Source organism: Pelodiscus sinensis, chromosome 2 (genome assembly GCF_049634645.1).
Source record: "Pelodiscus sinensis isolate JC-2024 chromosome 2, ASM4963464v1, whole genome shotgun sequence".
Classification (NCBI taxonomy): Eukaryota; Metazoa; Chordata; order Testudines; family Trionychidae; genus Pelodiscus; species Pelodiscus sinensis.
In genome coordinates, this window is record NC_134712.1 from 64557592 (window position 1) to 64584714 (window position 27123).

Genomic DNA, 27123 nt, shown 5'->3' on the forward strand with positions numbered 1-27123 from the left:
TGCATGGTGTGATACATATAGAATAAGGCAGTATGGTAGTTGCTAATGAACAACATGTCCCGTAAGGTTTTTATTGTAGGGACGGGGAGGAAGCTGCAGTTTGGGGTATAAAACCAGTGTTTGTTTTAACTGTCTCAGTACAGGTAACTCATCCGCAGAGAGGTGCTAAGAGGACAAAGGATCAAGACAGATGGGAAAGGAACAGACAGTCAGACCAGGAATAGGGAAATAATTTAAAAACAAAGGACACCAAGACACAACGAAAGGGGTCACTGCTACAGCTTGATAAAAGCAAAATAGTGACTTTTTCCTGAAAAAAAAAAATCAAATCAACTAATAAAAGGACTCAAAGCAGCACAGCACTGAGGATGCTGAGCGAGCAGGACTGACTGGTACCACCACAGCAGAGAGGATAGAGAGTTGCAGACTGATTCTGTCCTACAGCAAGGCAAACGCATTTAATCAGCTTTAATGATAGCACTGCTGAGGCCACTGTCTCCCCGGTCCTGCCAGGAATATGGGAATGCCAGTCAACCCTCTCCTTGGGCCACTTCAATCATCCAGAGTGCAAACCACCAGAGTGGACAGTCAAGCACCAAGAATAAACGGGCTCTCCTTTCTGCTTAACATATGCTAACGCTCCTCAGATTGGTGTTTGTCATATTTTTCAGGCAATGTAGGGAACTGATATCATAAAGAGAAAAGCTGCCACGCTGCTTGCAAGGTCCAGATGAGGAAAGAAGAAGATAAACAGCACAGAACGTTGACAAAAACCAAGGTGTAAAGAGCAGGGGACAAGCAAAGGGAGGAATAAAATCTCCAAATCCCCATCCTGAACTATAAGAACTTCTTTCTAGCCTCTGCCTAGAGTTTCAAAGTTCTTTGGTATTTTGCAGTTTCAAAAAGCCTACTTTGAATTTCATTTGCATGTTGTGTTATTCTGCTGATTGCAGATTCAAATAATTTTTGCCGTTTGTATTGAAACAGCTGAGCCCCAAGCACCCCAATGACGAATTTCCTCTCTCCCCTTCCTATTTACCAAAGAGAATTTCACTTCCTCAATGACAAAGACTCAAATCCTGGCAATCATCTTAACTTGTGTTCCCCATCTCCTTTCCTCTCATACATGAATCATTATTACACAAAAGCCCTCAACCTATTACCCAAAGAACTGGCCAGACCACTCCCAGTCTGCTAAACTGGGTATGTAAGAGCTGCTCTGGTATAATGCAGTCCCTTCCATTTGTGCTTTAAGGCCATAATCTCCATAATTATGCTGGTCCTGCTGATGTCATGGAATGAGAATACCCATTTCAGATAAATATGGCAGATGCACTCGTTTTATTGTGATCTTTCCCCATTTAATATTACACCACTGGAAAATTTATGTTTGAATATTTTCTTTACCAAGACCTAATCTGAACTGGAGTCAAAAGCAGCAGTAATACAGATCAGTGGATTTACAAATTTCACCATTATAAACTGATTACACACATCCATGCTTCTTAGTATTTATTTTATTGGAAGGCAATAACCGAGTCACGTAGTACAGTGTACTGAGGGAAGAGGAATATATTTCTACATTATCTTCTGCAGAACCACATTGCTAGGACTTTTGCATTAGATAAATGCTGAAACAATCATCTTAAGTTAAGGTAAAAAAATCTAGTAATCAAACAGGTCTGTATAGGTGTGCCTGTACCAAACAATGAATAATATGTAAAGAGCAATAAAACATATACAGCAAAAACCACATACACCAGAACATAGCAACAATAGGGTTGCTGAGCCAATATGTACATTTGCTGGAGTCCTTGAATTGCTTTCCACTAAACAAACAATAATGAAGAAGGAAAACATTTTGAAAGATACACTCAGTTTCCTTTGTATGCATATCAAGTCAGAATTGTAAATAAATGGATGTAGAAAATGTATACAAAGATAACACAACGTACCAAGCTTGGAATACAAATGTACCATGCACACCAATTCCTAGGATGTACTGTATTAAGGGTCAGCTCAGTGTTTCACAAGATGACTACATTGTAACTGGTGTTCTTCAGAAAAACTAAAAACTACAATTGGTATTGTTAACAGAGGTGACAGGCTCAATCCAAATAACATATAGAGAAAAAAATAGAAGTTTAAAGATGTAAGTGAGCAGAGTAGGTGTCAATTATTCAGTATATCACCAACAGATTAGATTTGAAAGGGCAATGGTGACCTTACATTATGTGCACCAAAGGCCTCAGAGGCAGGAAGAAACTTATACCTGGAACTGTGAATGATGGGCATTTCAATGCTATACAAAGGAGTACATTATAGTTACCCGCTGAGCTTGCAGTCTAAATAAGACAGACAGTACCGTCTTAAAGTATAGGATATATAGGTTGAAAGTCTTGTTTTCAAATAGTGCTGTTATTCTTCTCCTCCCCTGAACAAGGAAACATTGTATTTGGCTCTACTTTCATAACAACATCTCTCCTTGCCAAGTGCTTCTGTCAAAATGTCATCTCTAGTCTTGAGGGTAGAGGATATTTCCCACTGTAATGTATCTATATCAGTGGTCCCCAACCATTTGAGGTTGCCCGATGCCAGGGGGTGTGGCCGTTCGCCTGCCGGGCGCCAGAGGGCGGGGACACTTGAGCTCCTGGGGGCGGAGCCCTCCCCATAGCCACGTGCCCGGGAGAGGGGGCCCCCCAAGCGCCGCGTGCCCGGGACCAGTGCCCCCTCCAAGCGCTGGGACTGGTGCTTCCCCCCAAGTGCCATGCACCCAGGGCCGGCGCTTCTCCTCCCTCAAGCGCCGCGCGCAGGGGGCCAGGGCAGCCCCGAGCACTTGGTGGGCGCACATAAATGCTCCCGTGGGCGCCATGGCACCTGCGGGCACCGTGTTGGGGACCACTGATCTATATCCTGATCCCTATGAGTAGTTCATTGGCCTGGATATTAAATAGGGGTCCATTATGAATCAGACCAAGCAGCTCATATGTCTCATACAAACACCGCAGAAGACAGCTTCTGCCTCTATATTTATGTTAGGATAATAATCTTCAGGGAAAATGCAGAAGATTGTTGAGACTGGCTCTACCCAGGAAACTCTAGATATCAATGGATACCTATTTGAATGAGGCTAAAAAGATCACTACAATTCTCAACCTTCTCTGGAGGACAATTTAATTAAGAATGTTCAGTGATGTCACTGGAATTGTATTGACAGAAGTTAAAACATTTTAGAAATAGTTAATAGGTTACTACACTGTGGAGTCAATCTAAAAAAACCTTATCTGTCATTAAAAACTATGTACATAGTTCTCTGGGCCATAGCCTACTTCTGGTTTTATCTTGTCTGGAAGGGTTTGCTAGCTCTATTCATACATAAATAACTAAATTTTGGGGAAGGTAGAAACTTTCATGTGGGGAGAAACCTTGCAGTAACTGATGGGGTCAAGTGCATGATCAACATAAACCCCCCCAAACACTAGTATTTCACAGAAAGGACAGCTGACTATTCAAAAGCCAAAAGGAACATTAGTCAATTCTTAAAGGGCATGCTTAAATTCATTCATACTACAGGTTGACCCTCGGTAGTCTGGCATCGAACGAGAGAACTTGCTGAACCACAGGAGGTCAACATTGTCTAGCAGCATTACCAACATTTCCACTGCTTAGTGGGCTCTTAGGAGACATTTAGGGGTTAATTAGACCTAAATAACGGTTCAGAACACTGAAAGCCAGGACTGGCAGCTATAAACAGATTTTATGGCACCACGGGAAACTTGGCCACACCGAGGACAAGTGGACACCTGGCTAATTAAAATCATACTGGATCACAGATGTTGACAGGACCACAGAGTTCCGGACTAGAGAGGTTCAACCTGTACTTGACTCCCTGGCCTGAAGTGGAACTCCAGCCCATTTTACATGAACCTTGAAAGATCTTCAGGGTTTTGTGGGCCACACCTTCCTTTCTCCTGACTAAAGAACACAGGAAAAAAGCTTCCCACTCCTTGTAGAGATCCTCAGCCATAGGCATGATCTAACCTGGGGTTCTGGGTTGCTGAAAGCTCACAGGCAGACGTGAAGAATAGACCTGTTTAATATAATGTTTCAAACAAATGACCCAGCATTTTTTCATGGAAATATCTACACTGGAATACAAGTTACCAGCAGGAATTCTACAAAACCCACTCAAATAATTCTTTTTGTCCTACTTTATAAACTAGGGACCTACCAAATTTAGGGTCATGAAAAGTTCATCCATTGTGGTCTCCCCACAATGGAATCTGGTCTTCTGTGTGCTTTTTACTCATACTATACAGGTTTCATGGCAAGACCACTGTTTCTCAAATTAGAGGTCCTCAACCAAAAGGGAGTTGCAGGTGGATCTCGAAGTTATTTTAGGGGAAGAGGGTCATAGTATTGCTGCCCTTCTGCACTACCCTCAGAGCTCAGTGGCCACAGAGCAATGACTGTTGGCCAGGCACCCACCTCTGAAGACAGTGCCTCACCATCAGCAGTACAGAAGAAAGGGTGACGATACCATACTTTGCTGGTGGTGATGGTGGGGCTACCTTCAGATCTGGGCTCTTGGCCACCAGCCACCATACTTCAGTTGTTCCGCTTTGAAGGCAGTGCTGCCACCTGCAGCAGCACAGAAGTAGGGGTAGAAGTACTGCAACCTCTCTCCCCCACACTCATTTTTGGGTCAGGACTCCTATAATTATACTACCATGACATTTCAGACTTAAGTAGCTGAAATCATGAAAATTATGATTTTTTAAAAATCTCATTACCTTGAAATAGATGGATTGTAAATTGGATTGTAAATTTGATAGAGCCCATTTATAGCAATGCCATCTGTCAGGGCTGATCCCCACTCTGGCACTCTGAGTGCAGAAGGTTGGGATTGGTCCTGCCTTGGGCAGGGGGCTGGACTTGATGACTTCCTGAGGTCTCTTCCAGCTCTATGATTCTAAGGTGAGGACACACAGAAACTTTAAATACCTTGCTTCTAGGCTCTGTTTACAACCCCTTCCCGCCCCCACACACAGAGTCACAGATACACTGGCTCTGAGAAATAAACAAAAGCTGCCACCATCAAGGGATTTAAACCTGAAAAAACAGGAGGGAACACTTGAATTCCTTCCCCAGGGATACCTCAAGCTCTTTTGCTCCAAAAGAGCTTGAAAAAAGAAAAGAGAAAAACAAGCTGCAATCTCTGGTAGCTGACAGCTCAGTCTCTGCAGGAAGACACACATAGACAGACCTCCTGTTATCTTCCAGAACACAAGAATCAAATAATCTCCTTACAAAAGTGATTTTAATTCAAAACAGAAGATAAAATTGATAAAGCATACTTGATTGCTGGGTGTTACAGAGCAACCAAGTAAAACAAATTAAAACAGAGAAAATCTCTGGGAACAACTCTGAGATGGTGAATGGGGGAGAGGAGGCATGGATTCACATACAGCTGTTCAAACCAAACAAAAAAATAAAGAAAAATACCCTAATTATGACTAAATACATGTTTCCCTTTCTTTACTCACGATCCCTTCCGGGTTTAGTCCACTTCCATGCCCCGAATTCCTTGGAAGCATGGTAGTCCTGCCTGGGTTTAAATCATTCTGTCTCTCTCAACTCCTTGTATAACTCTTCCACACAAAGAAAACAGGCAAGGTATCTGATGCAATTCAAATTTGAGCACTATCACCATTGGTTCTTCTGGCTCCTTGCCAACAATCTTGCTAACCACCTGAGTTTAACACCTTAGTGTGATGGGCAGGAGGAGTGCTGGCCAGTACCTGGTAACTATCTCACACTGATTTGGGGCTCATTGGTAACATCAGGCATATCTTCATGCTGAGGGGCAGCAAAGACCCATGCCACCTCAGGGAAGCTGCTGCAAGGAATCCTACACCCTCCTCCTCCTTTACATTCACCCTCTCCCTGCTCACTTGCTTCACGGGTCCAGCTCCATCATCCACTCCCACAGGAAAAAAAATGAAGGAGCGGATCCTGAGTTTCCCTAAGCAAAGGAGCTACAATTATATCTGGCTTTATACAAGTCACCTAAAAAGAGAGGAAAGGTGCCTTGCTGCCTTCCACACAATACCTCACCCAGTGGTGAGTATCTGGCTCAAAGCAAGTACCTTCTCCTCCCAACGAAGCTCTGAACACTTCAATACTCAAAATGAAATACTGAAACAGACACTTCTTCCCACCCCAAAAATTCAATTACTTCTGGGATTAGCTATTTAACTCCCCACAACCCTAGTACAGCATTGCCATGTGAAAAGTACATTATCTAATAAAATTAAGGCTAATTTTAGGTAAGATGCTGCTACCCAAGGTGCACTTAGGACATCATGTGCAATGCCTCTGATCTTGAGAATTTTACCATGTGATCTTTAATGGCCACAGATGGACAGGGAGACCTTAGTTTTGTGTCATCCAAGAGATAGAACCTCCAGCAGCCCCTAAATTAATCTTGGGACATCAATTAATTTCCAATTCAGGGAGAAGTCTCACAATTGAAGTATCCCCATCACTTTCGGAAGCACCTGGGAAGGTTAAGAGGTCTCCCTTATAAAAAGGGCATATTGCAGTTTAACTTGCAAGAGGGTCACCGAACAAGGTGTGCCATTTCTAGAGACAGAATCAGGAAGCAAAGATTTAAAAATTTGTCGAAAATCCATCCACTAGTTTGGACCAGGTGAAACGCATCTGAAAACTGTAATGCTAATAGAGTAAAAAATGCCTAGTATTAGCAGATAGTTAATCATTGCAGTCAAAAGTATTGTCTACAAAAACAGCCACTGAATGATTTTACTGATCAAAATATTAAAAAAGACCTTTCTGCCATTGTTTGTGTCTTTGTAACAAGGAGTCTTGCTTACCCAGAGGGGTACATGGAAAAGCGGAACCCCTTTACATCCAGCAATTTACAGTAATTGGCAAAATATTGTAATGATGTAATAAGCAAGATATATCTCAACATTTACTGATGAAAAACATCCTCAAATCAAGAAACATTTCAACTTTTATGTAATTTTTATCCAGTGCCAGCTTTATAATATTAATTTTGAAATAGGTTTCTCATTTTCTTGACCTATTGGCTGAATAATCCATGAATTTTAATTGTCTCCTGTGTTTCCATACACTCCTAATAGGCAGTATTCTCAGTTCATTTCATCCTTTCTACTTTTAGTGAGAAAACTGTTTTCCAATCCACAGGTGAAATGTTGTCACTACTTATTATGAAGATGTGAAGTCCCCACTTAATAACATAAACCATCACATCTGCTCTGCATCCAATACTAGAACAGGAAAGATTCACATGAAAGCAATTCAGTTAATTCTGTGTTAAAACTGGGCTCCCCAATATAATTTAATTATTTTGTTAAGACAGTTCCAAATTGCAGGTTTTTATATTATCACTTGGTAAATGTTACTACACTGTTCCAAAGTTTATCTGCTGTCAGATATTACAATACAACCATTTACAGCCAACTCACCCAGGAATCATACTGTATGAGGGTAAAGAGTTTCCCCCTCAATTTGTAATATTTCAAGATGATTGGGTGAGTAGGATGGGAATGGGAGATTTGCAGTGAGTGTGAGAGAAGAGTGTTTAGGGGTTTTTTTTGGCTGAAAAACATCTAAAGTGCTCTTCCATTGTGAAAAACGAAAGTAAAAACGGCAATTTCTAATTCAACTTGTTTGTTCTCTGTGTCTTCTCAGTCATAGCTCTTTATTTCAGTGACTAAAACTAGTTTTGACCTCTGAAATGAGCTTCATTCCTGAATGAGAAAGAACAGGGGGTGTCAACTACGTTCTAACTGCAGAGTTAAAATTTAGTTGATGATGTTGACAGAGAAAGAACCAGCTTGGCTTTCAGATTCTAGGCTGAATTTGTAGATCTGGCAGCTTACAAAGTATCTTTTTATTTAGAAATGAACACCACAACAACTTTTTTTTCCAGCACAGAAGCACACTTCAATATCTAGCTGAGAGGGAGCAGTTTTAAATTGAAGATGCTCCAGAATTACTTTACTATATGCTTGTAGGTTTAAAATCCAAAGTTTAATACAGAATACCCTAAGGTCATATTTTTTCCTCTTAATTAAACCAAGCCTATTGTCTGAACTTGTGAAAGTGACTAAGAAAAATGCATTGTGTAATACTACCTTCTTTCTAGCATACCAACTCTTTTGTTGTTTGTTTTTAATTAGGAATAGTCAAGACTGGCTGAAGACAATATATCCCTGAAGAGCATAGTAAAACATCAAAATGCAATCCCTTTTTAAGTCTTCTTAAATAAATTGCTGTATTTTCTTAAAAGCTGAAACTAACCATCCATACAGGAAAGCTTAAGCTGCAGCTACACCCCTTCCCCCAGGCTAGAGGAAAAGCTAACCAGTCCGAAAAGAACTCTCACTTCCTTTTAACTAATGTGCTGTATGTATTTTATCTGAGGTTCAAACAACCATTCCCTTAAGGGGCAGAAACACAAGCTGCCCATTAATGTCACACTTCCTCTTTTGAACTGGCTGTACCCTTTAGACATGGCTCATTTAATATTTCTAGTTCACTTCAGTGAATGGGAAAGATCAGGTTTCATGACCTGCCACATCAATCGCCCTTTAGCTAATTCAGGGATACTACTATAATATCCTCAATCAGCCCCCCTTTTCTCCTCCCTGAAGACTTTGCTTCTCCTTATTTTAGGGGAGATAGGAGGCTAGAGGAAGATTATACCAATACGTAGGTAGAGTTTTCCCTATTCTGATTGGTATGCCAATAGGGCAGGTCAGAGGTGCTGGAACAATCTGTATAGCGGAGCTGGCAGATTGGAACCAAACCGTAAACCCCGTACATAATGGAAACCACTTCAAACCACTGGGAGCGGAAGCACCTCTAGTTCCAGCATCTATGGGGCAAGTCCTGGCCCCCAAGTCCCAGTGTTGCTAACAGTGTGTTAGGAGAGCCAATAAACAAAGCACAAACCCAAGCTCCTGTGATAAGTTGTTTGATCCAACAGACAAACAAGTGTCTATTATGAAAGTTCCCTCTGATCTGCAGTGCAAGGTAAATCCAGGGGGAGGGGAGACAGTTTCCATAGCAACTAGGACTGCTGCAAAATAGATGCCTTACCCCTGATCCCCAGAGAGAAACTCTCAGTGGTTCCCTCTGACAAACGCTAGGAAGCCCCCTTAGTCCGCTCCCTGCCAGCAGGGCTGTTCCCTGCATTTCCCGCTGCTCGGAAAGGATCGCAGAAATTACACTTGGCCACCGGCGCCCAAACAAGCTACCCACTGCCAAATTAGGAGACAAAAGACGCTTACTTACTTCCCTGAATGCGAAACTTTGGAAGCAGCAAGTCAACTCCACAGTTACTTCAGCCACAGAGCTGGGGCAGGAGCCAGGCTGCCGTTCAAACTCAAACCAGCTGATGAGCCTCGGGAAGAGGAAAAGCTACTCGCTTGGTTTTTTGAAGACCACGGGATTTTACAGCTGGGAGAGAGAGTCCAGAGCAGCTAAGCCGATCCTCTGCCACCCCAGAGAGCAGAAGAGGAACTTCGCTTGGTTTCAGTGGGTTGGCTGAGAGTTTTCAGTTTACTTCCTGGTACTGTATTAGGGAATTTGCATAAATATCAGTAAAGGGGATGGGGGAGAGAAGGGAGGATTTTTAAGAAAAATGTTAAGTATTGTTCAGCTTTTGATCAAGAAATCAAAACACTGGGTGAGAGTTTAAGAGGGGAGACTGAAGCAAAGACCCAAACAAGACTCGCAGAGGTATTTCCACCAGCAGCAGGGAATAAATGAGAAGGGATTTCAGGAGGGGGAAGATTACTAGGGGCTGGTTTCATTTTAACAAGGCAGCCCTCCCTCCAGCTAACGGGAGGGGGCGTGGCGTGCCCTGCTCTAGAGAGCCCCACAACCACCTGTTTCCGCTCATTCTTTGCTACCTAGGAGAGGAGACTGCATGGGGTCGGGGAAGAGTAAGGGATTCTGGCATTTTCTTCCGTTCCCTCTCTCCCCTGGCGGATAATGAACTATTTTAGCTCCACTAGAGCACCCAGGACTCTAGGGAAGTTTAGAAGGAATGCAAGCTAAATATGTTGCTAACATGTCATGACTGCCCTTCATGAGACAGGGAAACTAGAGTGGTATGACTGTGCAGAGCAGCACTGTTAGCACTCCTGAATATTACTATTGCAGTAATAGCTCTAGACTAGAGGCTAACCAGGCTAGGACCCCATTGTGCTAGGTGCTGCACAAACATATAGCAAATGGCAGTCCCTACTCCAATATCTTATGAATCTGAAAGGCTAAATGGAGGAGGTGGCTATGGCAGGTAATAGGATGGAAACATTTTTGCTTTGATCATGATTCAACTTATGTCCAGGACATAAGGGTCAGAGTCCAAATTAGTTTCCTTTCCCATAATAGGCTATTTATTAATAAGAAATAAAAAATATATTGAAAGATCAGAGAGGGAGGTTGACGCTTCCTCTGAGGCTGCTGTCTGGATTTATTAGTCATGTGGTCTATGCTGTGGTCAGTTCTAGTAAGTGTCTTTGTTCCTGTCGTATGGCAGATAAGTCTTTTGCTGGTATGGTGGCGTGTACATGCTGAGGGTGCGAGAGTTTTTATTGCTATGCAGGATCTTGTCTGTATTAGCAGCAAACAGCTTTTGTTTATCAAAAGGGAGATCCTCCACCTTTCTTTGAAGCTCCCTGAGCACACCTCCTACATGCAACCAGGAGGCTCTCCTCACCACTGCTGGTGAGCTACTATCTATTGCTGATAGTAGTGCTGTGCAGGCGATGGTGTGCCTCTCACAAATTATTGTCCTGAGGATGGATCTTTTGGAGGTGCTCCATGAGCTCAGCAAGCTTGGAGTAATCATCCAAGTCATGGCTGGCTAGCAATGCAGAGTAGTTTGCAATTCTGAGCTGCAGGGTGGCAGAGAAATATATATTTTTTGCCAGATAGAGCTAGTTATTTATATTCTTTGTCACTGGTTGCTGACCTAAGTTGAGGAGCTTGTGAATGTTGATTCACTGCATCCACCACCAAAGATGTGTCTGATTCCTCCATTATTGCTTCATCAATTGTTAATGCAATCCTTCCCTGAGAGGAGGGATAGGTGTTCTTTAGGAGACGGTGCTGTTTCTCCTTTACCTCCTGGAGCTGAACTTCCTGAGTAGTGGTCCCTCTTAAAAAGTTCCTGAGATTGTTTCAGGTCGTCAGTAGAATGGGTATCTTCAGGTATTACTGCCTCATCAGGAGATAAGGATGAACTGTTCCTCGAGGAAAGCTACGGGGCTCGTGTAACAATGTGCTCATTGAGAATTGATCCTCCTTGTTGTCTTCGGATTCAGCGGTATTCAGAAGGGTATGGGATAGGGAGGCTGGTGGAAGCCTCTTTGGTGACACAGATGGGCCTGTAGAGTGGCATCTGCAAGGTCTCCAATAGTCCCATGGGGCCCACTGGGGTGGATAATGGGGCAGACAATTGGGAGGTGAAAAATGTCAGTCAGGGTACCACTGTGGGTGGTAAGGTCCCTCTCGGTAATGGTGAAAATGACAAGATGTAGTAGGAGAGGAGTGTTGTGAGGAGAAGGTGTTCCTCTGATTATGTGTCAGCTACTCCAGCATTTTTGTGTAACAACGGAGACATAATGTAGCCTGGAACTCGATAGGGAGAGCATAGCAAAGGCTGAGCATTCTCAACATCAGCTGTGTGAATGCCCTCAAGTTGGCCAGTGTGATTATGCAGCACCGGCACAGCTGCCGAGTCTGGCGGGGGAGGCATTTGCACTGATATTAGCACATCAGAAGGCAGTGCTGAAGACTTGTGGGGCTGTGACAGATGGTTCCCCACTCTTTCTCAGTGCTGGGTGTTGTGGTGCCACTTGCGGCAGTGCCGGGGTTCGCCATCATGATCTCTCTGGTGCCAACGATGAACGATCCAGCTTGGAGTGAGCATGGGGTGCCATTCTAGCAACTCTTGTTAGAATTCTTGGCACCAAGTTGTCTGTGGTGCCTGGCGAGTCTCCACTGGCTTGATGGGGGGGAGTGGTCAGGGACAACGACCTCACCAGGGAGACCCTCGCCTTGAGATATTTGTGAGGTGTGGGAGACACAGATCTGTGTTTCCACAGATCCCCTGGAGTCAAAGAGGGCTGAGACCCTTCTGAGGCCTGCAGAGCCCACTTGAAAAGAATCATATGGCGCCAAAGCTCCTGGTCTTTTGTAGCCCTTGTCGTAAGGCTCTGGCAGTGATCACATTTTTTGAGGGTATGCGACTCCCCCAAACAGCGTATACAGGCATCATGCCTGTCCAAAGCCGGTATGGGGTCATTACACTGATGGCACTTCTACGATGCCCGGTTCTCAGGGCTTTAAGCAGTGCTTTTCTTTCTTTTTTCCCCTCTGTCTGTGATTGAGGGTGGTTAGCGAGGAACTGAAAGGGGGAGCAGGATTGCATATGAATGGTGGCAAACCGCCAACAGCACGAGCTGCCTTCAGTGAATGTGCGGTCCAGCTAATAGCTGTTAAGAAAAACTCTGAACTGCGGTTCCGGGGATGACCTGTCACCAACAGAGGAGCACCCACAGGGACATCACCCGAAGAAGAACATTCCATAATAAGTCAACAAATCTGACGGGGCTTTTGCATATTTCAGTTTGTGGATTGGGCTTCGATAAAAGGTACATTAAAACACATGGGTTTGGAAAGTGGGAACTAGGGGTTTGAAATTTGAGTCTAACATTGCCAAGTGAGAACTTTTGCCCTATAGAAATTCCACTATTTACATGGTTATTGGTTGAATGATTTCTCCTAGTTTTATTTTTAATTGAAGAACTGTCAGATATCATATATACCCGTTGATAAGCTGAATTTTTTTGGTAAAAAAGTGGCTCAAAGAGTAGGTGTCGGCTTATCAACAGGTCTACGTTGTCATTGTAGATCAAAGGTTGGAAAACTTCAGTACCCAGCCCATCAGGGGAAGCCACTGGTATGCCGTGACATTTTGTGTACCTGAAGTGTCCACAGGGATGGAGTCCCTCAGCTCCCAGTGCCTGTGATTCACTATTCTTGGCCATTGGGAACTGCTGGAAACAGCACAGGCCAAGGTACCTGCTGGCTGCCACTTCTCGCTGCTCCTATTGGCCAGGAACAGTGAATCAGACACCGAGAGCTATAGGGCTCCATGCCTGCAGATGCTCCAGGTAAACAAAATGTCCCAATGAGCCAGTAGCTTACCCTGACAAATCGGCAACCGAAGTTTGCCAACCTCTGAAATATAGAATTGGCTTATGAAAAGGTCATACCCCATTGGTTTGTTCTTTTTAACTATTCATCTTAGGGTGGGTCGACTTATAAACTAACAAACTAATGAATGAGTATATACAGTTGTTTAGGTCCAAATTGTTATCCTATTTTATAATCTATTTCATAGTCTGGTAGTCTTCTGGATTTCATTTTTTAAAAAATTCCTGTCTTTCCCCAAGTTTATTTTTGTTTTTAACAGGAAAAAAAAAAGACCAATGCAAAAGCAATATATCTTGACTTTTTTCTTCGTTTTCTTGCAGAGCCAGCATTGTAGTGTGGATGTCTTAGACCTGGTCTACCCTGGCATGTTTTGTCACCAAAACGTATCTTTTGTTGACAAAACATTGAAAGCATTTACAATCCAATGGCACTTTTGTCGAGGAAAACACCCACACTCTGTTACTTGAGAGACATAGTAACTTGAACAATTTAGGAGATTGAGGTTCTGAATGGTGTTACATGCCTTTGCCCCAGAAGTGAGACCCGTCTGGCACTCCATATCTCTATCACTGGTAATTGAATGAATAACCAGAGACCAGATATGTTTAAATCAAAGGTAAGTATACTGTAAATTTAGAAACACAGCCCCAAACGCTTGATATTGAACACATCCATCCACACCCCAAATAAATACAAGAATAAAGAATAATCCCAGTACAATAAAGAAATACTTTGCAGTTGATGGTGAGGTAAGTGATGCCTAGGATCTACAACCCTAGAGCTAACTAGTAGCTTTTGGGGAGGAACTCTAGGTAATCCCACGCTGATTAAGTCAACAAGTTAATAGTTGCCAAGAAAACAGTTCTCAGTTCCAGCCTTGAGCTTTCGCAACAAGCAGCTGAGCCCGTCCTGAAGGCTTCTCCTCTACTCTTTCTCATCTGGGTATTCACCACAAACTCGGTTGATGAGGTAGAAGATGCCTAAGATGGTTCTCCGTGGGGAAGGTGAGATTCAACAGGCTCTAGTTGGTGTAACTCAAATGCTTCACCCAGCCTTCGCTAGAGCTAGCACTGAGGAACACCACAGAGACCCAAATCTTCCCACCACACCACTGACCACGAGGGATAGTGATGATCAACAAAGAACAAGAGCCCCCAAAGCAGCAGACTTATAAAGTTTGTTTGACGGGAAAATGGGAATGGTGCCGTGTGCAATTCTGCTTGGTGCTGAGTGCAGCCAATGGATGAGTGGTGCTGAGTGCAAACCTTGAGATGGTATGCTAATTAGTCCTTTAGCAGGCAAAGCCTGTTTAGCCATGTCGCACTGTCCATTGCATTGGCCATCATGGCATCTCAAATTAACTCCCAACACAGTTTTGGTGACAAAAACCTTCCACCTCTGTGAGAGATTTTTGTCTTTTCCCCTCTTTTTATCGTCAAGAAAGAACCAGTGTGGACTCTGCTGTTTCTTTTGTCAAAAGAACTGGCTTCCATCAGTATTCCACAGTGCCTGCGCTGATGGCTGTGTTCAGTGTTTTGTGATTTCTGCTACCCTGCAGGCATGTGCTCCACCCCTTTCAAAACTTTGGGAAGTATCTGACAGCTGACTGAGCTGCTTCATTTTGGGAACAAAGAACAAATCATTGGAGAGCTTCTATTCTTCCCTGCACTAGGAATACAGTGACAGGCACACTGCTGCTACAGTGGGAAGGGTGGAGAGATTTCTGTGCTGCTTTGACATTCCTCAGTACAGAGAGCTCACAGAGCTATAAGGGAATCCCAAAAGGCACAGGGATCAGCTCTGCCTTCCCACACATTGCTTTGCTCTTATGTGTCACAGGTGCTAGCAATGTGGCCATGAGATGTCGACAAGGGGAGGCAGAAAAACTGGTTTGACTGATTTTTGCTTTTGGCAGCTTTTGCATGTTGACAGCACTTTTGTCCCCAAACCTTCCCAGTGTAGACATAGTCTCAGAGGAGACCATCCAGCTAACAAAGAGCACAAGAAAATTTGCAAATACTATACCTAATGTGCTGATTATATCACACAGGAGATTTTTGACAAGCCAGAAAAGGGAAAATAACCTAGTAAAGGTATGTTATTTTCAAACTTGAACACTATGAAGAATAATAACACACATAATTGCATGGATATTTTGCAGTCACTATCAGACTTGTTGGGAGGTGGGTGTAAACATTTGTACTGGTGGAGAGGGCATCTATTTGCTGTTTTTCAAAGGTTAAGAGTACAAACAGGTTACTTTTTTTAGCTGTTAATTTGTAGTCCCATTACTCTAAAATGGCTTTGATTATTTTTAATGGAAATTTGCAGCCTATTAGTTCATATTCTGGACCAATGCTCTAAGAAGTTAAAATGTTTCCATTTTTAAATACTTCAGGGAGAAAAAAAAATCTGTATATTGGCTCAATCTCTTTTTGAACATCAGGCAGACTAAAATGATACACACTCTATGGCTGTGTCTACATTGGCGCGATCTTGCGTCAAAGCGGCCACTTTTGTGCAAAAACATGCTGCCTGTCTACACTGGCGGAGAGTTCTTGCGCAAGAACACTGACATTCTAATGTGTGAAATCAGTGCTTCTTGCACAAGAACTATGATGCTCCCACTCAGGAAAAAGCCCTCTTGTGCAAATGTTCTTGCGCAAGAGGCCAGTGTAGACAGGCAACATGAATTTCTTGTGCAAGAAAGCCCGATGGCTAAAAGGGCCATCGGAGCTTTCTTGCACAAGAGAGCATCCACATCTCTTGCACAAAAGCACATGCCAGTGTAGACGCTCTCTTGCGCAAATACTTTAATGCAAAAACTCTTGCGTTAAAAGTATTTGTGCAAAATCTTGCCAATGTAGATGTAGCCTTCATGGTTAAAGCAGAAGCTAGCAATCTTTCCCATAGACACAGTTGGACTAATACACAGCCTATAGATGTCATTGTATTGAAATGTTCCTCGTGGATATCCCAAATTTATCCTTTATTATTTCACTTTGATTATGTCTAGACAGTGGTGCTGTTTTATGATACCTCCAATATTCTGAAATGCAATTGAAATAATGGGCTTGCTAGACTATCTTGAAATAAACTCAAAATAAGCTACACCATTGCGTTGCTTATTTTGATCTAGTGCTGCTGTGTAGAAGCACCCTTTGTTATTATTGTACCACCCCTTCCTAATAGAAAAATGCTTACTTGAAAAGTCTCTGTTTCTGAGGTTTCAGAAACAGCTAGTTTCTTGGTTAGACTGTGATTTTTGTGGGTATGTTTATTATTGGATTCAACCTCTCTCTCTCTTTCTCTCTTTTTTTTTTTGGCCAGGAATTCCTTCTTGTTTATGTCTTCCCACTCTGAAGTGAGCAGATAGTCCGTTGGTTATCTGAAACAAATCCTCCCCCACAGGCAACCAGCTTTAAAAATACTTGCCCTGAGATAGACTGTAGTGGAATGGCACTAGTGAAATAGACATGAAGAAAGAGAAAGCTGACTGCGCATATCCTACAGTTCATAGTACTTTCCTTTTTCTAGGCATGTCAGATCAACTGAAGCTACTTTGCTGCATCTGAGATCCATTAGAAACGTATGTTTCTTGCTTTACAACTTCAGAGGAATATAATTCTGTCTGAGGCACTGAAGAAACTGGTTGTAACCAAGGAGTATGCATACATCACTCATGATGCACATAATGAAGATGTAATCAGGGGCCACATGAGCTCTCCTGACATCTATGAATTAGGGGCAGGGGAGCCAACAGGCCAATGTAGGGGGAGGGGGAGCAGTTCTGTCCTCCTAGAAGGTGCATGGCCTCAGCCAGAAGGGGTGGGGCTGGGGCTGGGGCAGTCAGCTCCAAGTGCTACCCAAATAGTGCAATGCCCCTTGCCAGCCCTCAGAGCCAGCCGGAGCATATGGCATAGGGCTCTGGAGCATGCTTTGTGCTGATTCTTTTGGAATCGCGAGGCCCTGGGGCAATTGCTCCCTTTGTATCTCCTGCTCCCCCATCTGCAGGCCTAGCTGGGAGGAAAAGACTTCAGGAACAGACCATATTTGCATAAATACACCCAAAGAGCTTAGGTAGACAGCAGAGAGTGCGGCTTTGCAAAATGATCAGTTTTGGCTGGTAGTGGGTTACAGGTCACTTTAGTTGCTGAATGCCAGAGTGATGAAATGGTATCTTGATTTTTATGAGTGAAGGACAGTGGAACTGTACTTAGTCTTTCCTGACTGAGGGACTCCTTAATCTGCTGGGATGCCAAATCTCAGAGAGAGAGAGAGCAAGCGAGCTGTTCCTACAGAGTGGTGGGGGCTCTGTCGAAGGAGTCCTAGCTACCATTTGACCCTCCTCTTTTCACTGTTTGAAGACAGAGCTGATCAGACCCACTGGAGAGAGTCCTTGTTTTATTCAGTCATTACTAGAATGGAAGCCACTGGCAACCTGCTGCGAGACAGTTGCAATGAAACAGCCTGCACTAGCAGCAAGGTGCCCCACTACCCCCTGAAATCACTGGGTGGCTCATGGCATCTGCCTCAACCATTCTATGGATGGATCTAGGGGATTACCTGGGGGCCTGGTGCAAGGCAGTAGCAGGGGTTGCTCTCCCCCACCCCCGCACTCAGCAGCAGGAGCCACAGCAACCCAGCAGCCTGCTCCAGTCTGCCCTGCCACCCTCACCAGGCCCACTGTGCTTGGCTTCCTTGTGATGGGAAGAAGAGGGAAGGTGTGGAGTGGGGGCAGAGTTGGGCGAGGCCTGTGCTGGGAGTTGTCCCGTGCCGTGTGCCTGGAGGGATTGCCCCAGGCCCCGCACCCTTCCTAGGAACGGCCCTGCTGAGAACTGGGTCAAGTAGGGGCTCCTCAGAACATGGTGTCACAGCAGAGAGACAGCAAGAGCAGTGTGGTGGTAGAGTGAACAGTAGCAGCAGAGTGAACGGCACGGCAGCATTCAGTATCAAGCATTGTTAGGGTAATTTCACATGGTCATATGCCTTCGTGGCTGTGGTGTTTTCCCATGTTAATGCTGGGTTCCTTTATATTAAACGTTTTCTTTGCTATATCCAGACTCAGCACTTGAGAGTGAAGTATTGCCTCTTACAGGTGCCTGTGTGTGTGATAGTGAACCTAGCCCTTCACTAGGCAGAAGGGTTACAAAGAACTCCTTATTCTCCATGTTGCGGCCTTTGTCCAAGACCTCACTTAGGGTACGTCTAGATTACAGGCTTTTGTTGACAGAAGTTTTGTCGACAGATACTGTTGACAAAGCTTCTGTCAACAAAGAGCATCTAGACGACATCCAGGTCTGTCAACAAAGCAAGCTGCTTTGTCGACATGACAGTTTAGACGCAAAGAATAGTGTAGATGCAATAACGCCTTCTGTCGACAGAACTCTGTCGACAAAAGGCGTTATTCCTCATAGAATGAGGTTTACAGCCGTCGACAAAACTGCTGAGTTCTGTCGACGTTATGTCGACAGAACTCAGCGGCAGTGTAGATGCAGGTATAGTTTTGTCGACAAAAGTCCACTTTTGTCGACAAAACCCTGTAGTCTAGACACACCCTTAGTTGTACTCCAAAAAATCCTTGTGCAACTAAATTAATTTTTGCTTGTGAGAATGGCGGTTGGGGACAGAGAGTCCATTTTCTGGACATCTCATTCATTCAGTTAGCTGAAATTTTTGGCACTTTGAATGCAGAAAGTTGGGGCCTGGAAGACTGGGGAACAGCCTTGACACTGCTATATGTAGGTTTCAAACTGGCAAATATGCTGACACTCTCTCTGCAGACCATATGTTAAAGTTAGATTTAAATCGTTCCATCTTTCCACAAACTGGTCCAACATTTCATGCTACTGGGATGAAATTATTAATATAACCCACTAGCAGATTCCCTTCCTTCCTCTTGGTAAATCCTCATACTTATTATAAAGAGTTAAACTCAAAGGATCAAATATTCAAAAGTGTAACCAGAATGCTACACTTACTCTTTGTTCAAAATCCCACATCTACAAATGGCCAAACAAAATTGTGGTGAGCACTGATATTTCTGTACTTGCAGCTTTGGGGTTTCATTGCCACACATACATTTTTGAGCATAAAACAGTTGAATCCATCTTTCAAAGCTTGCATCAGAAAGCGTCATAGGCATTACGTACACTTCAAATGAATTGTAATAGTAATAGTCCTGTATTTTGCTTCAAATGAATTGAAACTCTTTGCTAATCTAGTTTGCCTATGTTTTTTCTAATTCTACAGCTTCTGCTGCAACAAAGTTAACAAATAATATTACTGTGAGCCAGATCCTGTGCAGAACACTGGGGTGGCTTCAAGGAGCCAATCTTTTTGCCTGAGAACTGCTCTAACTTGCACCAGCAGGCAAAGGACTAGGTTCCAACTTAATATAGCCAGGGCACAGCTTTTGGCCACTACATCTACCTACCTCTTGACTTCCCATCAAAGCCAATTGAGAGAGGGCTCCAGGAAGGTTGGCTTGGGAGCTGGCTAACATGACCACACCCATGAGAGACTCCCCCTACATGGAGGGTATCCCAGCAAAGGAGATAGGGCTAAATTCCATCCTTAAGGGGTTTTATGAGAAACCTGAATGGGGTAGGGCAGGCCATAAAATCTGGCTCCACTTGTTTTCACAGTTCCTGGTTTAATAAACACTGCAGTCAGATGGTTTGTCTTTCCTGCAACTGTGGATTTAGGCTTGAAAGAACATTTCAAAAGTTATGAATATTTTCACTCTTCTCTTCTTTCTAAAAGCTTGATATCCAAATCAAGATATATTTAACCAAAACTATAGGAATGATCAACAGCTGACATTTTCTCCAGTTTATTATAATAAACACCCTGATTAGTCATACAAATAACAGGTGTGCATATTTTGTAATCTGCAGCCTATTATTCAGGGTAAATATCTTTGTGGCGAGTGCTAAGGTAACAGGAAAACTGTCGAAGAATCCCAGAAACTGTCGTCAGTGGTCAGACTGGCAGATTGTTTCACAAAAGTTTAAAAATGAACTAAGTCACAGGTCTTTGGAAAATAATGTGCAATCTGCTCAGACTGTCAAAGGTGATGTCCCATTGCTCAGTGATGTCGCTCAGTGCATCACTATACTTTCCCACTACCACTGGATAAATGCAAATTGTTGTCAAGAATAGATGTAAGTGGACTGCTGGAGTGGCTGTCTGCCTAGAAGTGTTAAATCAGCATCTATCAAGCATCTTCAGGGGGGTCCCTGAGCAACAGCCAGTGGATCTGTCAAACTCACAATCGGAGAAGCGGTTCACAGTGCTCCCGCTGCAGTAGAATAAATGTATTACTAATAGTGATAGCTACTGTTAAACAGCACTGACAACCAAGGAGCTGCCAGTGACAATTGTGCCCCCAAGGTAGGGCTGCCTTCTGCACATCACATACGGCTCAGAATTCTTTAAAATGTGCTATTAACTAGACAAGCCACACAACCAGCTCATGACCATGTCTGCTGCAATATGGAAGGCTAAGGAATTAGATCCTGGGAGCCACTTCCACAGCTGTTTGTCATCCATTCTGGCATAAACAGTAAAGAAGTTACTCAGCGTGTTAGCTATGCTTTTGCAATAGAGAAAATGGGCTGAATGGAAATATCTGTCATCAGATTTATGGCTGTCGGCCTTTGACCATTTCTGGCCCTGGCTCTCTGGCCCGGGGAAGTTTGTGGTGACTTCCTGACTGCCTTCACCATTCCAATCTGACTCACTGCTCAGTCAGGGAACTCACTTCTTTCCCTGTCCAGGGTATCTCCTCCTTGAATTTATATGTCATGTTTAGGACTATACTATATTGCCTCTCACGTCACACACATTCTTAGGTTAGCCATTTTCAGAGATCCAGTTTGACACTATTCCTGGAAAAATCAAACAGCAGGGTCACCCTGGTCAGCAATTTGTTTTAAAACAAAAACTTAGTGGACCAAATTCTTCTCTGCTTTAACTAAAAGGTTTTAGTAGAATAACCACAGATGAAGGTGACCTACTATGGCTCTTATTTTGCCCCCATCCCTTCTTCTGTTTCCAGGGTCTGTTTTGCTTAAGTTTTAACTTTTCTTTCCCCTTATCCTATCCTCCTCTACCTTTTACCTCTTTGTGATAATCAGTCCCTTCTTTCTCCCACCAGGTCAATTTCTACCTCACACCATTTTTCTCTTGGGTCCCCTTTGTGTCATGCAACCTACTTTGGCCCTCCTTTGGGTCACTTCCGAAATACAATTTCCATTCTCCCTTTCCATGTTCAACCCTCATTCATCCTTTTTGCCCCCACTAGACAACAATCAGCAGCAGATATACTCTACTCAGCCCCAAACTAGGACCAAAAAGGCTCCCCTACAAGGCTTCTGATCAGGGTATCATGCATTCACATGTGCTGCAATTGCTCATTGGCTCCTTCAACTACCACTAGTCAAACACCCAGGCTACGTCTAGACTGGCATGATTTTCCGGAAATGCTTTTAACAGAAAAGTTTTTCGTTAAAAGCATTTGCGGAAAAGAGCGTCTAGATTGGCACAGACGCTTTTCCACAAAAGCACTTTTGCGGAAAAGCGTCCGTGGCCAATCTAGACGCGCTTTTGCGCAAAAAAGCCCCGATCGCCATTTTTGCGATCAGTGCTTTTTTGCGCAAAACAAATCTCAGCTGTCTCCACTGGCCCTTTTGCGCAAAAGCTTTGCACAAAAGGGACTTTTGCCCGAACGGGAGCAACATAGTATTTCCGCAAAAAGCACTGATTTCTTACAGTAGGAAGTCAGTGCTTTTGCGGAAATTCAAGCGGCCAGTGTAGACAGCTGGCAAGTTTTTCCGGAAAAGCGACTGATTTTCCGGAAAAACTGGCCAGTCTAGACACAGCCCCACTTTATGGTAGGAGAAGAAATTACACGGACTCTTAGCTGATCAGTGGGTAGTGACTGGATAAGTGGAGAACTTGATCACACAGCAACTGCACCCAATATACTGAGACACACAAACAGGATGTTTGGTGTGAAGTCAAACCCAAGTGCTGTGATCAGGCTGTAGACAAGCTGTGGAAATTCCACCCAACACTTTGGGGTGTGAAAAAGATATTTGGAAATGTGACCTTGATGTCCCCACTCACCCTTTAGTAAATTATTAAATTCTTTGTTCTAATAAGGAAATGTCAGCTATGTTTTCATACAAGTGTAAAATTAAGGCACAGCACAAGAAAAGGGATACCATGAACTACAGGGGTTTAACTTGCTGTGGTCAGTGCTGGCCAGAGCAACCTATCAGTGTTACAGTTAAAGACTAAAGATTGCAAAAATATTAAAATAGCAAACACCAAACAAACAAACAATACCCTTGCTTTAGTCAACAAAGAATGGGTTTGAAAGGGAATTACTAACTGCAGTTTGGCAAAAATCCTATATTGACTAAGTCCAGTGATCACACAGTTCTGGTAACTTAGAATCATATCCTGTAAAGCATGCAAAACAAGGGTAGAGTTATTTGTTTAAATAAAGATCAATATATACCTAATGAAAATGTTCACTGTACTTTAATTCTTGGGTGATTCCCCCCCAAAGAGTTTGTAACTTTAATAGTTGTGAATGAGAAAGCTTGGGTTAGTGGTTAGGCTACAAATGTAGGATTTTGGAGACCTGTGCTCAAGTCCCTATGCCACTAGAGGCTTCTTTTATAACAGGGGTTGGGAACGTAAGGCCCGGGGGCTAGATGTGGTCCCTGGGTGCCTGGATCTGGCCCCTGAGGCTTAGGCTCCCCCTCCCAGCATTGGGGAGTCCGTGCTGGCACTCCAGTAGCCTCTGGCTCCCAACTCAAAAAAGATTCCCCACCCCTGCTTTATAATATTGGGTGAGCCATTCAGCCTGTCCATGCCTCAGTTCCCCAGATGTAAAATGGGGATAATAGTTGTAACCTTCATACTTACTGGGTGTAATGTACTGTACCATCTAGTGCCACCGAGATCACTTACAGAGAGAATAATGAATCTGTTCTACAGCCTTAGCTGAGAGCCAGCTGGCTTTTGGTTCATGCACTAAGCTCCAAAGATCTCAGGTTCCATTTTACCTGTCAGTATCTCCCTTACCTCCCATACATGTGTGAGGGGAATCACACTGCAGATTGTGAGGTGCTTTGAGATCAACTGATAAAAGTGCTGGATGGGAGCTAATCTTTTTATTATGAGTGATGTTGGCCTGTTTGAATTTTAGGAGGCAGTGGAGGAAGGGCCCACAGGAATTAGGATAGAGGATGAAAAAGGACAGCTGCTCCATTGCATGAAATCAGGTTCAGCATTCCCATTGCAATCCAGGTGCACTCTAGTTTGGTGTAATGAGGGGGTGGAGGGACACTCCTGAGAGCTGTAAATGAGAGTTCAATGTCCAGAATCCAGAGAGAACATTAGTATGCAGACAGGCGTGTCCTTAGGATGTACGGGGCCCAATGCAGTACTGTCAACTGGTGCCCATTTCCCCGATGAGAGCCCGGGGAGGTAGGGATGATGATTTTTTAGAGCTGTGATTTTATAATCTTCAGCAACAGACTAATGAAATATTTTAGAGGAATTTTTAAACGACGGTCCTGTCGACTAACGCAGTAAATTCAGTCACTGACAGTATATACCTGGGGCTGGCAAATGCCTGTTAAATGGTTTCATTACCCTTGAATGGTTCTTTCACGGGTTGGATGTTCTGCTAATAGGTCTGGCGGGCTTCTTCACTTTTAGGTTAACTAGATCCCTGCAGGAAACAGAGCCAGAGACCCGGGATAGGAAGAGCGGCTAGGTGGATATTAAAAGACCCAATGGTGCCCCACTTTTTCAGGTGCATACTGGTAAGGACTGCCCTGCATGCAGATCCCACATCCTAAGAGGGGGGATTATCCAGAGAGTAAAAGGAGCTCAATGGAAGAACTGGGCTGAGTGCTTCAGAGATGGGATACCCCTGAAGAGGTGAGCAGTGAATTTGCCAGATTGGAATGGTGAAGGCTGTCAGGTGGTCACCCAAAAGTTCCCCAGGGCAGAAAGCCGTGGCCAAAAAGGGCTGAATGCTGGGTGATCTTGCTGATGTCTCCAGGCAGGAACTGGAATCCTACATTCTGAAGGAAACAGGGAAGAGCAAGACCCCAGCTACAAGGACTGGATCGAGGTTAGAGATGGGAAAAGTGTATTGAGTTTATGTGACGAATGAAGAGGGAAACTGAGGCAAGGAGCAACTTGCATGGCTACTCTGAAGCCATTCAGGAGTGCCTGGGAGGAGGCTGCATGTTTACAGGCAACACCACATGAAGAATACAGGAATAGGAATGCAGGTTGTAAGTTCATAGTGAGGTTATTAGATGGAGTTACCAAGCAGAGAATCCCAGACACAACTCACTACTCCATGAAGGCAAGGACAAATGGCCTGGAACATGAGAGTTGCAGAGCATCGTCCTCCTAAATGGATATGTCCAAGAGGTCTCATGACTTTGTGGTGCACAGATAAAGGGCACTCCAATGAAGACATAGGGAAAATTGCACCCGAGGAGCCAGAGGAGAGCTACAACTTGATGCACAAGTGACAAGCATGTGCCAGGTTCTCTATCTTGCTGCAGAAAGGAGAGGTTTTGGGGGCATCTGAACTGTGCCAGTCACATACCCATATTCCTCACTCCATGCAGGAGCTCCTAACTAATATCCCTAGTTAGCTGAGATACAGGGTGGAATAGAGAATGGCCCACGAGAGTTCCTCACCCTTGCAGGTGGTAGAACTTCCTACCACTTGATATCAGGGTGGGATATAAAGACAAAGAAATGCATTTCATGAAGCATGAGCACCTAGAGATGGTATCTAGGTATGATGCAGATTATCGTTACACTGGCTGGGGCATAGGGTTGCTGAATGTCTAACTACAAAAACAGAAAACACCATCGCCCTGCCCTCTGCCACGAGGCCCAGCTCTTCCTCAGAGATCTGCTTTGCTCATTCCATCTCCCTCCTTCTATAGTCCACTCTTCCACTCTCACTCACTTATATTGGGCTGGGGCACAAGTTTGGGGTGAAGGAGGGGCGCAGGCTCTGGGAGTTTGGATGTGGGGGAGGTCAGGGCTGGGGCAGGAGGTTGGCATGTGGGCTCTGGCTGGGTGGCACTTTCCTTAGGCAGCTCCTGGTTGGCAGTGACAGCAAGGCTAAAGCAGGGTCTCTTAGTGCCCTGGCACCACCCTGCTCCTGGAAGCAGCCAGCACATCTTCATGATCCCTAGAGGGATCCGCGACTGACCTCACCTGCAGACACTGCCCCTGCAACAGCTGTGGGGGCAGTGCTTCAGGCGGGTGCAGCATGATGAAACCCTCCCTGCTCTCCCACCTCAGGGGCCGCAGGAACATGCTGGCCACATCAGGGAATGGCATGGGGCCAGGGCAGGCAGAAAAGTGCCGTTGGACTCTTAGCATCTGAAAAACCTCCCAGATTGGCTGTAGTAGCCTCCGGGGGGAGAGAGTTTGATTCTGGGAGACTCTCAGAGAAAGTGGGAGGGTTGGCAACCTTATTGGGCAGTCAGGAGGGTTCATGGTCCAGGGTTTTCAGGAAACACCTTCTTTTAGGATACACTCATAATAAGCAGGAGAGTTAGGGCAACTTTTCACCTTCTGGAGCACAGGATGTGGTACCTGGGGTGACAGACAACCGCATGCATTAGGGAAGTACTATGGGATCCACCAGCCCTGCCTGCCAGAGTCCTCGTGCTCTCTCATTAAAGTAACATGAACAAAGACCAACCTCGAGTGCATTAAGAAGACCTCCACCAGCTGTGCAGGAAGTAGCCACCATGGACTTGGCTGTTGAAATAAACTTTCAGGGCCTGGAATAAAGATGGATAGCTGAGAGGTCTTTGTAGAGGAGCCCAGTGAAATTAATAGATGCCAAGTCCTCATTGCTCCTGGTCTCCACGCCACAAGGCCACAGGGAGTAATCAATAGGGGTATGTCTACACTACAGCGCTAATTCGAACTAACTTAGTTCGAATTAGTTAATTCGAACTAAGCTAATTCGAACTAACGCGTCTAGAAATAAAAACTAGTTCGAATTAGCGTTTTGCTAATTCGAACTAGCAAGTCCACATTGAGTGGACCCTGAACAGGGCTTAAGGATGGCCGGAAGCAGTGCCGGCAGGGCATCAGAGGAGGACTTAGAGCGTGGAGATGCTGTCTCAGGCTAGCCGAGGGCTGCGCTTAAAGGGTCCTGACCCCCACCCCGGACAGACAGTTCTCAGGGGTGCCCCGCTTGCAAAGCAGTCCTGGCTTGGATTGCCCGGAGTACCCACACTGGGCACATCACACCACTCGGCCATCAGCCCGGCTGCACTTGCCGCAGGCTGCCATCTGGGGAGAGGGGGCAATCGGGGGGCTGCAGGAGAGGTTCCACCCCCAGAACCCCGCAGAGCCAGCCCAGTCCTCCCCATCGGGGGCTCGTACCCCATTCCTCCCTCACCTCCTTCCACTTACCCTTCCCTAGCCCCTCTTCTTATTGATGTACAAAATAAAGATAACGTTTCTTCCAACATTGACTCTGTCTTTATTGAACAAAACTGGGGGAGACTGGGAAAAGGAGGTGGGAGAGGGGAAGAGAAAGGCTGGGAGAGGTGAGGGCAACTAACATGATCAGGGGTTGGGAACAGGTCCCAGATGAAGAGAGGCTACAGAGACTGGGACTGTTCAGCTTAGAAAAGAGGAGACGGAGCGGGGACAGGATAGAGGTCTCTAAAAGCAGGGGTTGGGTGGAGAGGGTGCATTCAGAAAAGTTCTTCCTGAGTTCCCATAAAGAAGGACTAGAGGACACCAAAGGAAAGG

The 27123-nt window shown here is 44.5% G+C and overlaps 1 protein-coding gene and 1 long non-coding RNA gene across 7 annotated transcripts in view; one reads left to right on the forward strand and one right to left on the reverse strand.

Moving 5' to 3' along the window:
* The window catches only part of LYN (LYN proto-oncogene, Src family tyrosine kinase), an 89476-nt gene extending 79895 nt beyond the window's left edge, over positions 1-9581 (reverse strand). Inside the window, exon 1 of one of the 4 annotated variants that reach the window (XM_075920679.1) lies at positions 9345-9581. The gene's annotated coding sequence lies outside the window, so the exon portion shown is untranslated. The remainder of the gene's footprint in view (positions 1-9344) is intronic. The other 3 variants (XM_075920678.1, XM_075920676.1, XM_075920675.1) reach the window with 3 other exon arrangements.
* Positions 9459-26779, forward strand: LOC102463161 (uncharacterized). 3 transcript variants are annotated; one of them, XR_003089938.2, is made up of 4 exons: positions 9490-9625; positions 12466-12719; positions 13605-15377; positions 16615-26779. It is a non-coding gene; the product is annotated as an uncharacterized LOC102463161 (long non-coding RNA). The 3 variants fall into 3 exon arrangements; XR_012901446.1 differs by having other exon boundaries at positions 9459-9591; positions 13605-26779; XR_012901445.1 differs by having other exon boundaries at positions 13605-26779.
* Positions 26780-27123: the final 344 nt, after the last annotated feature.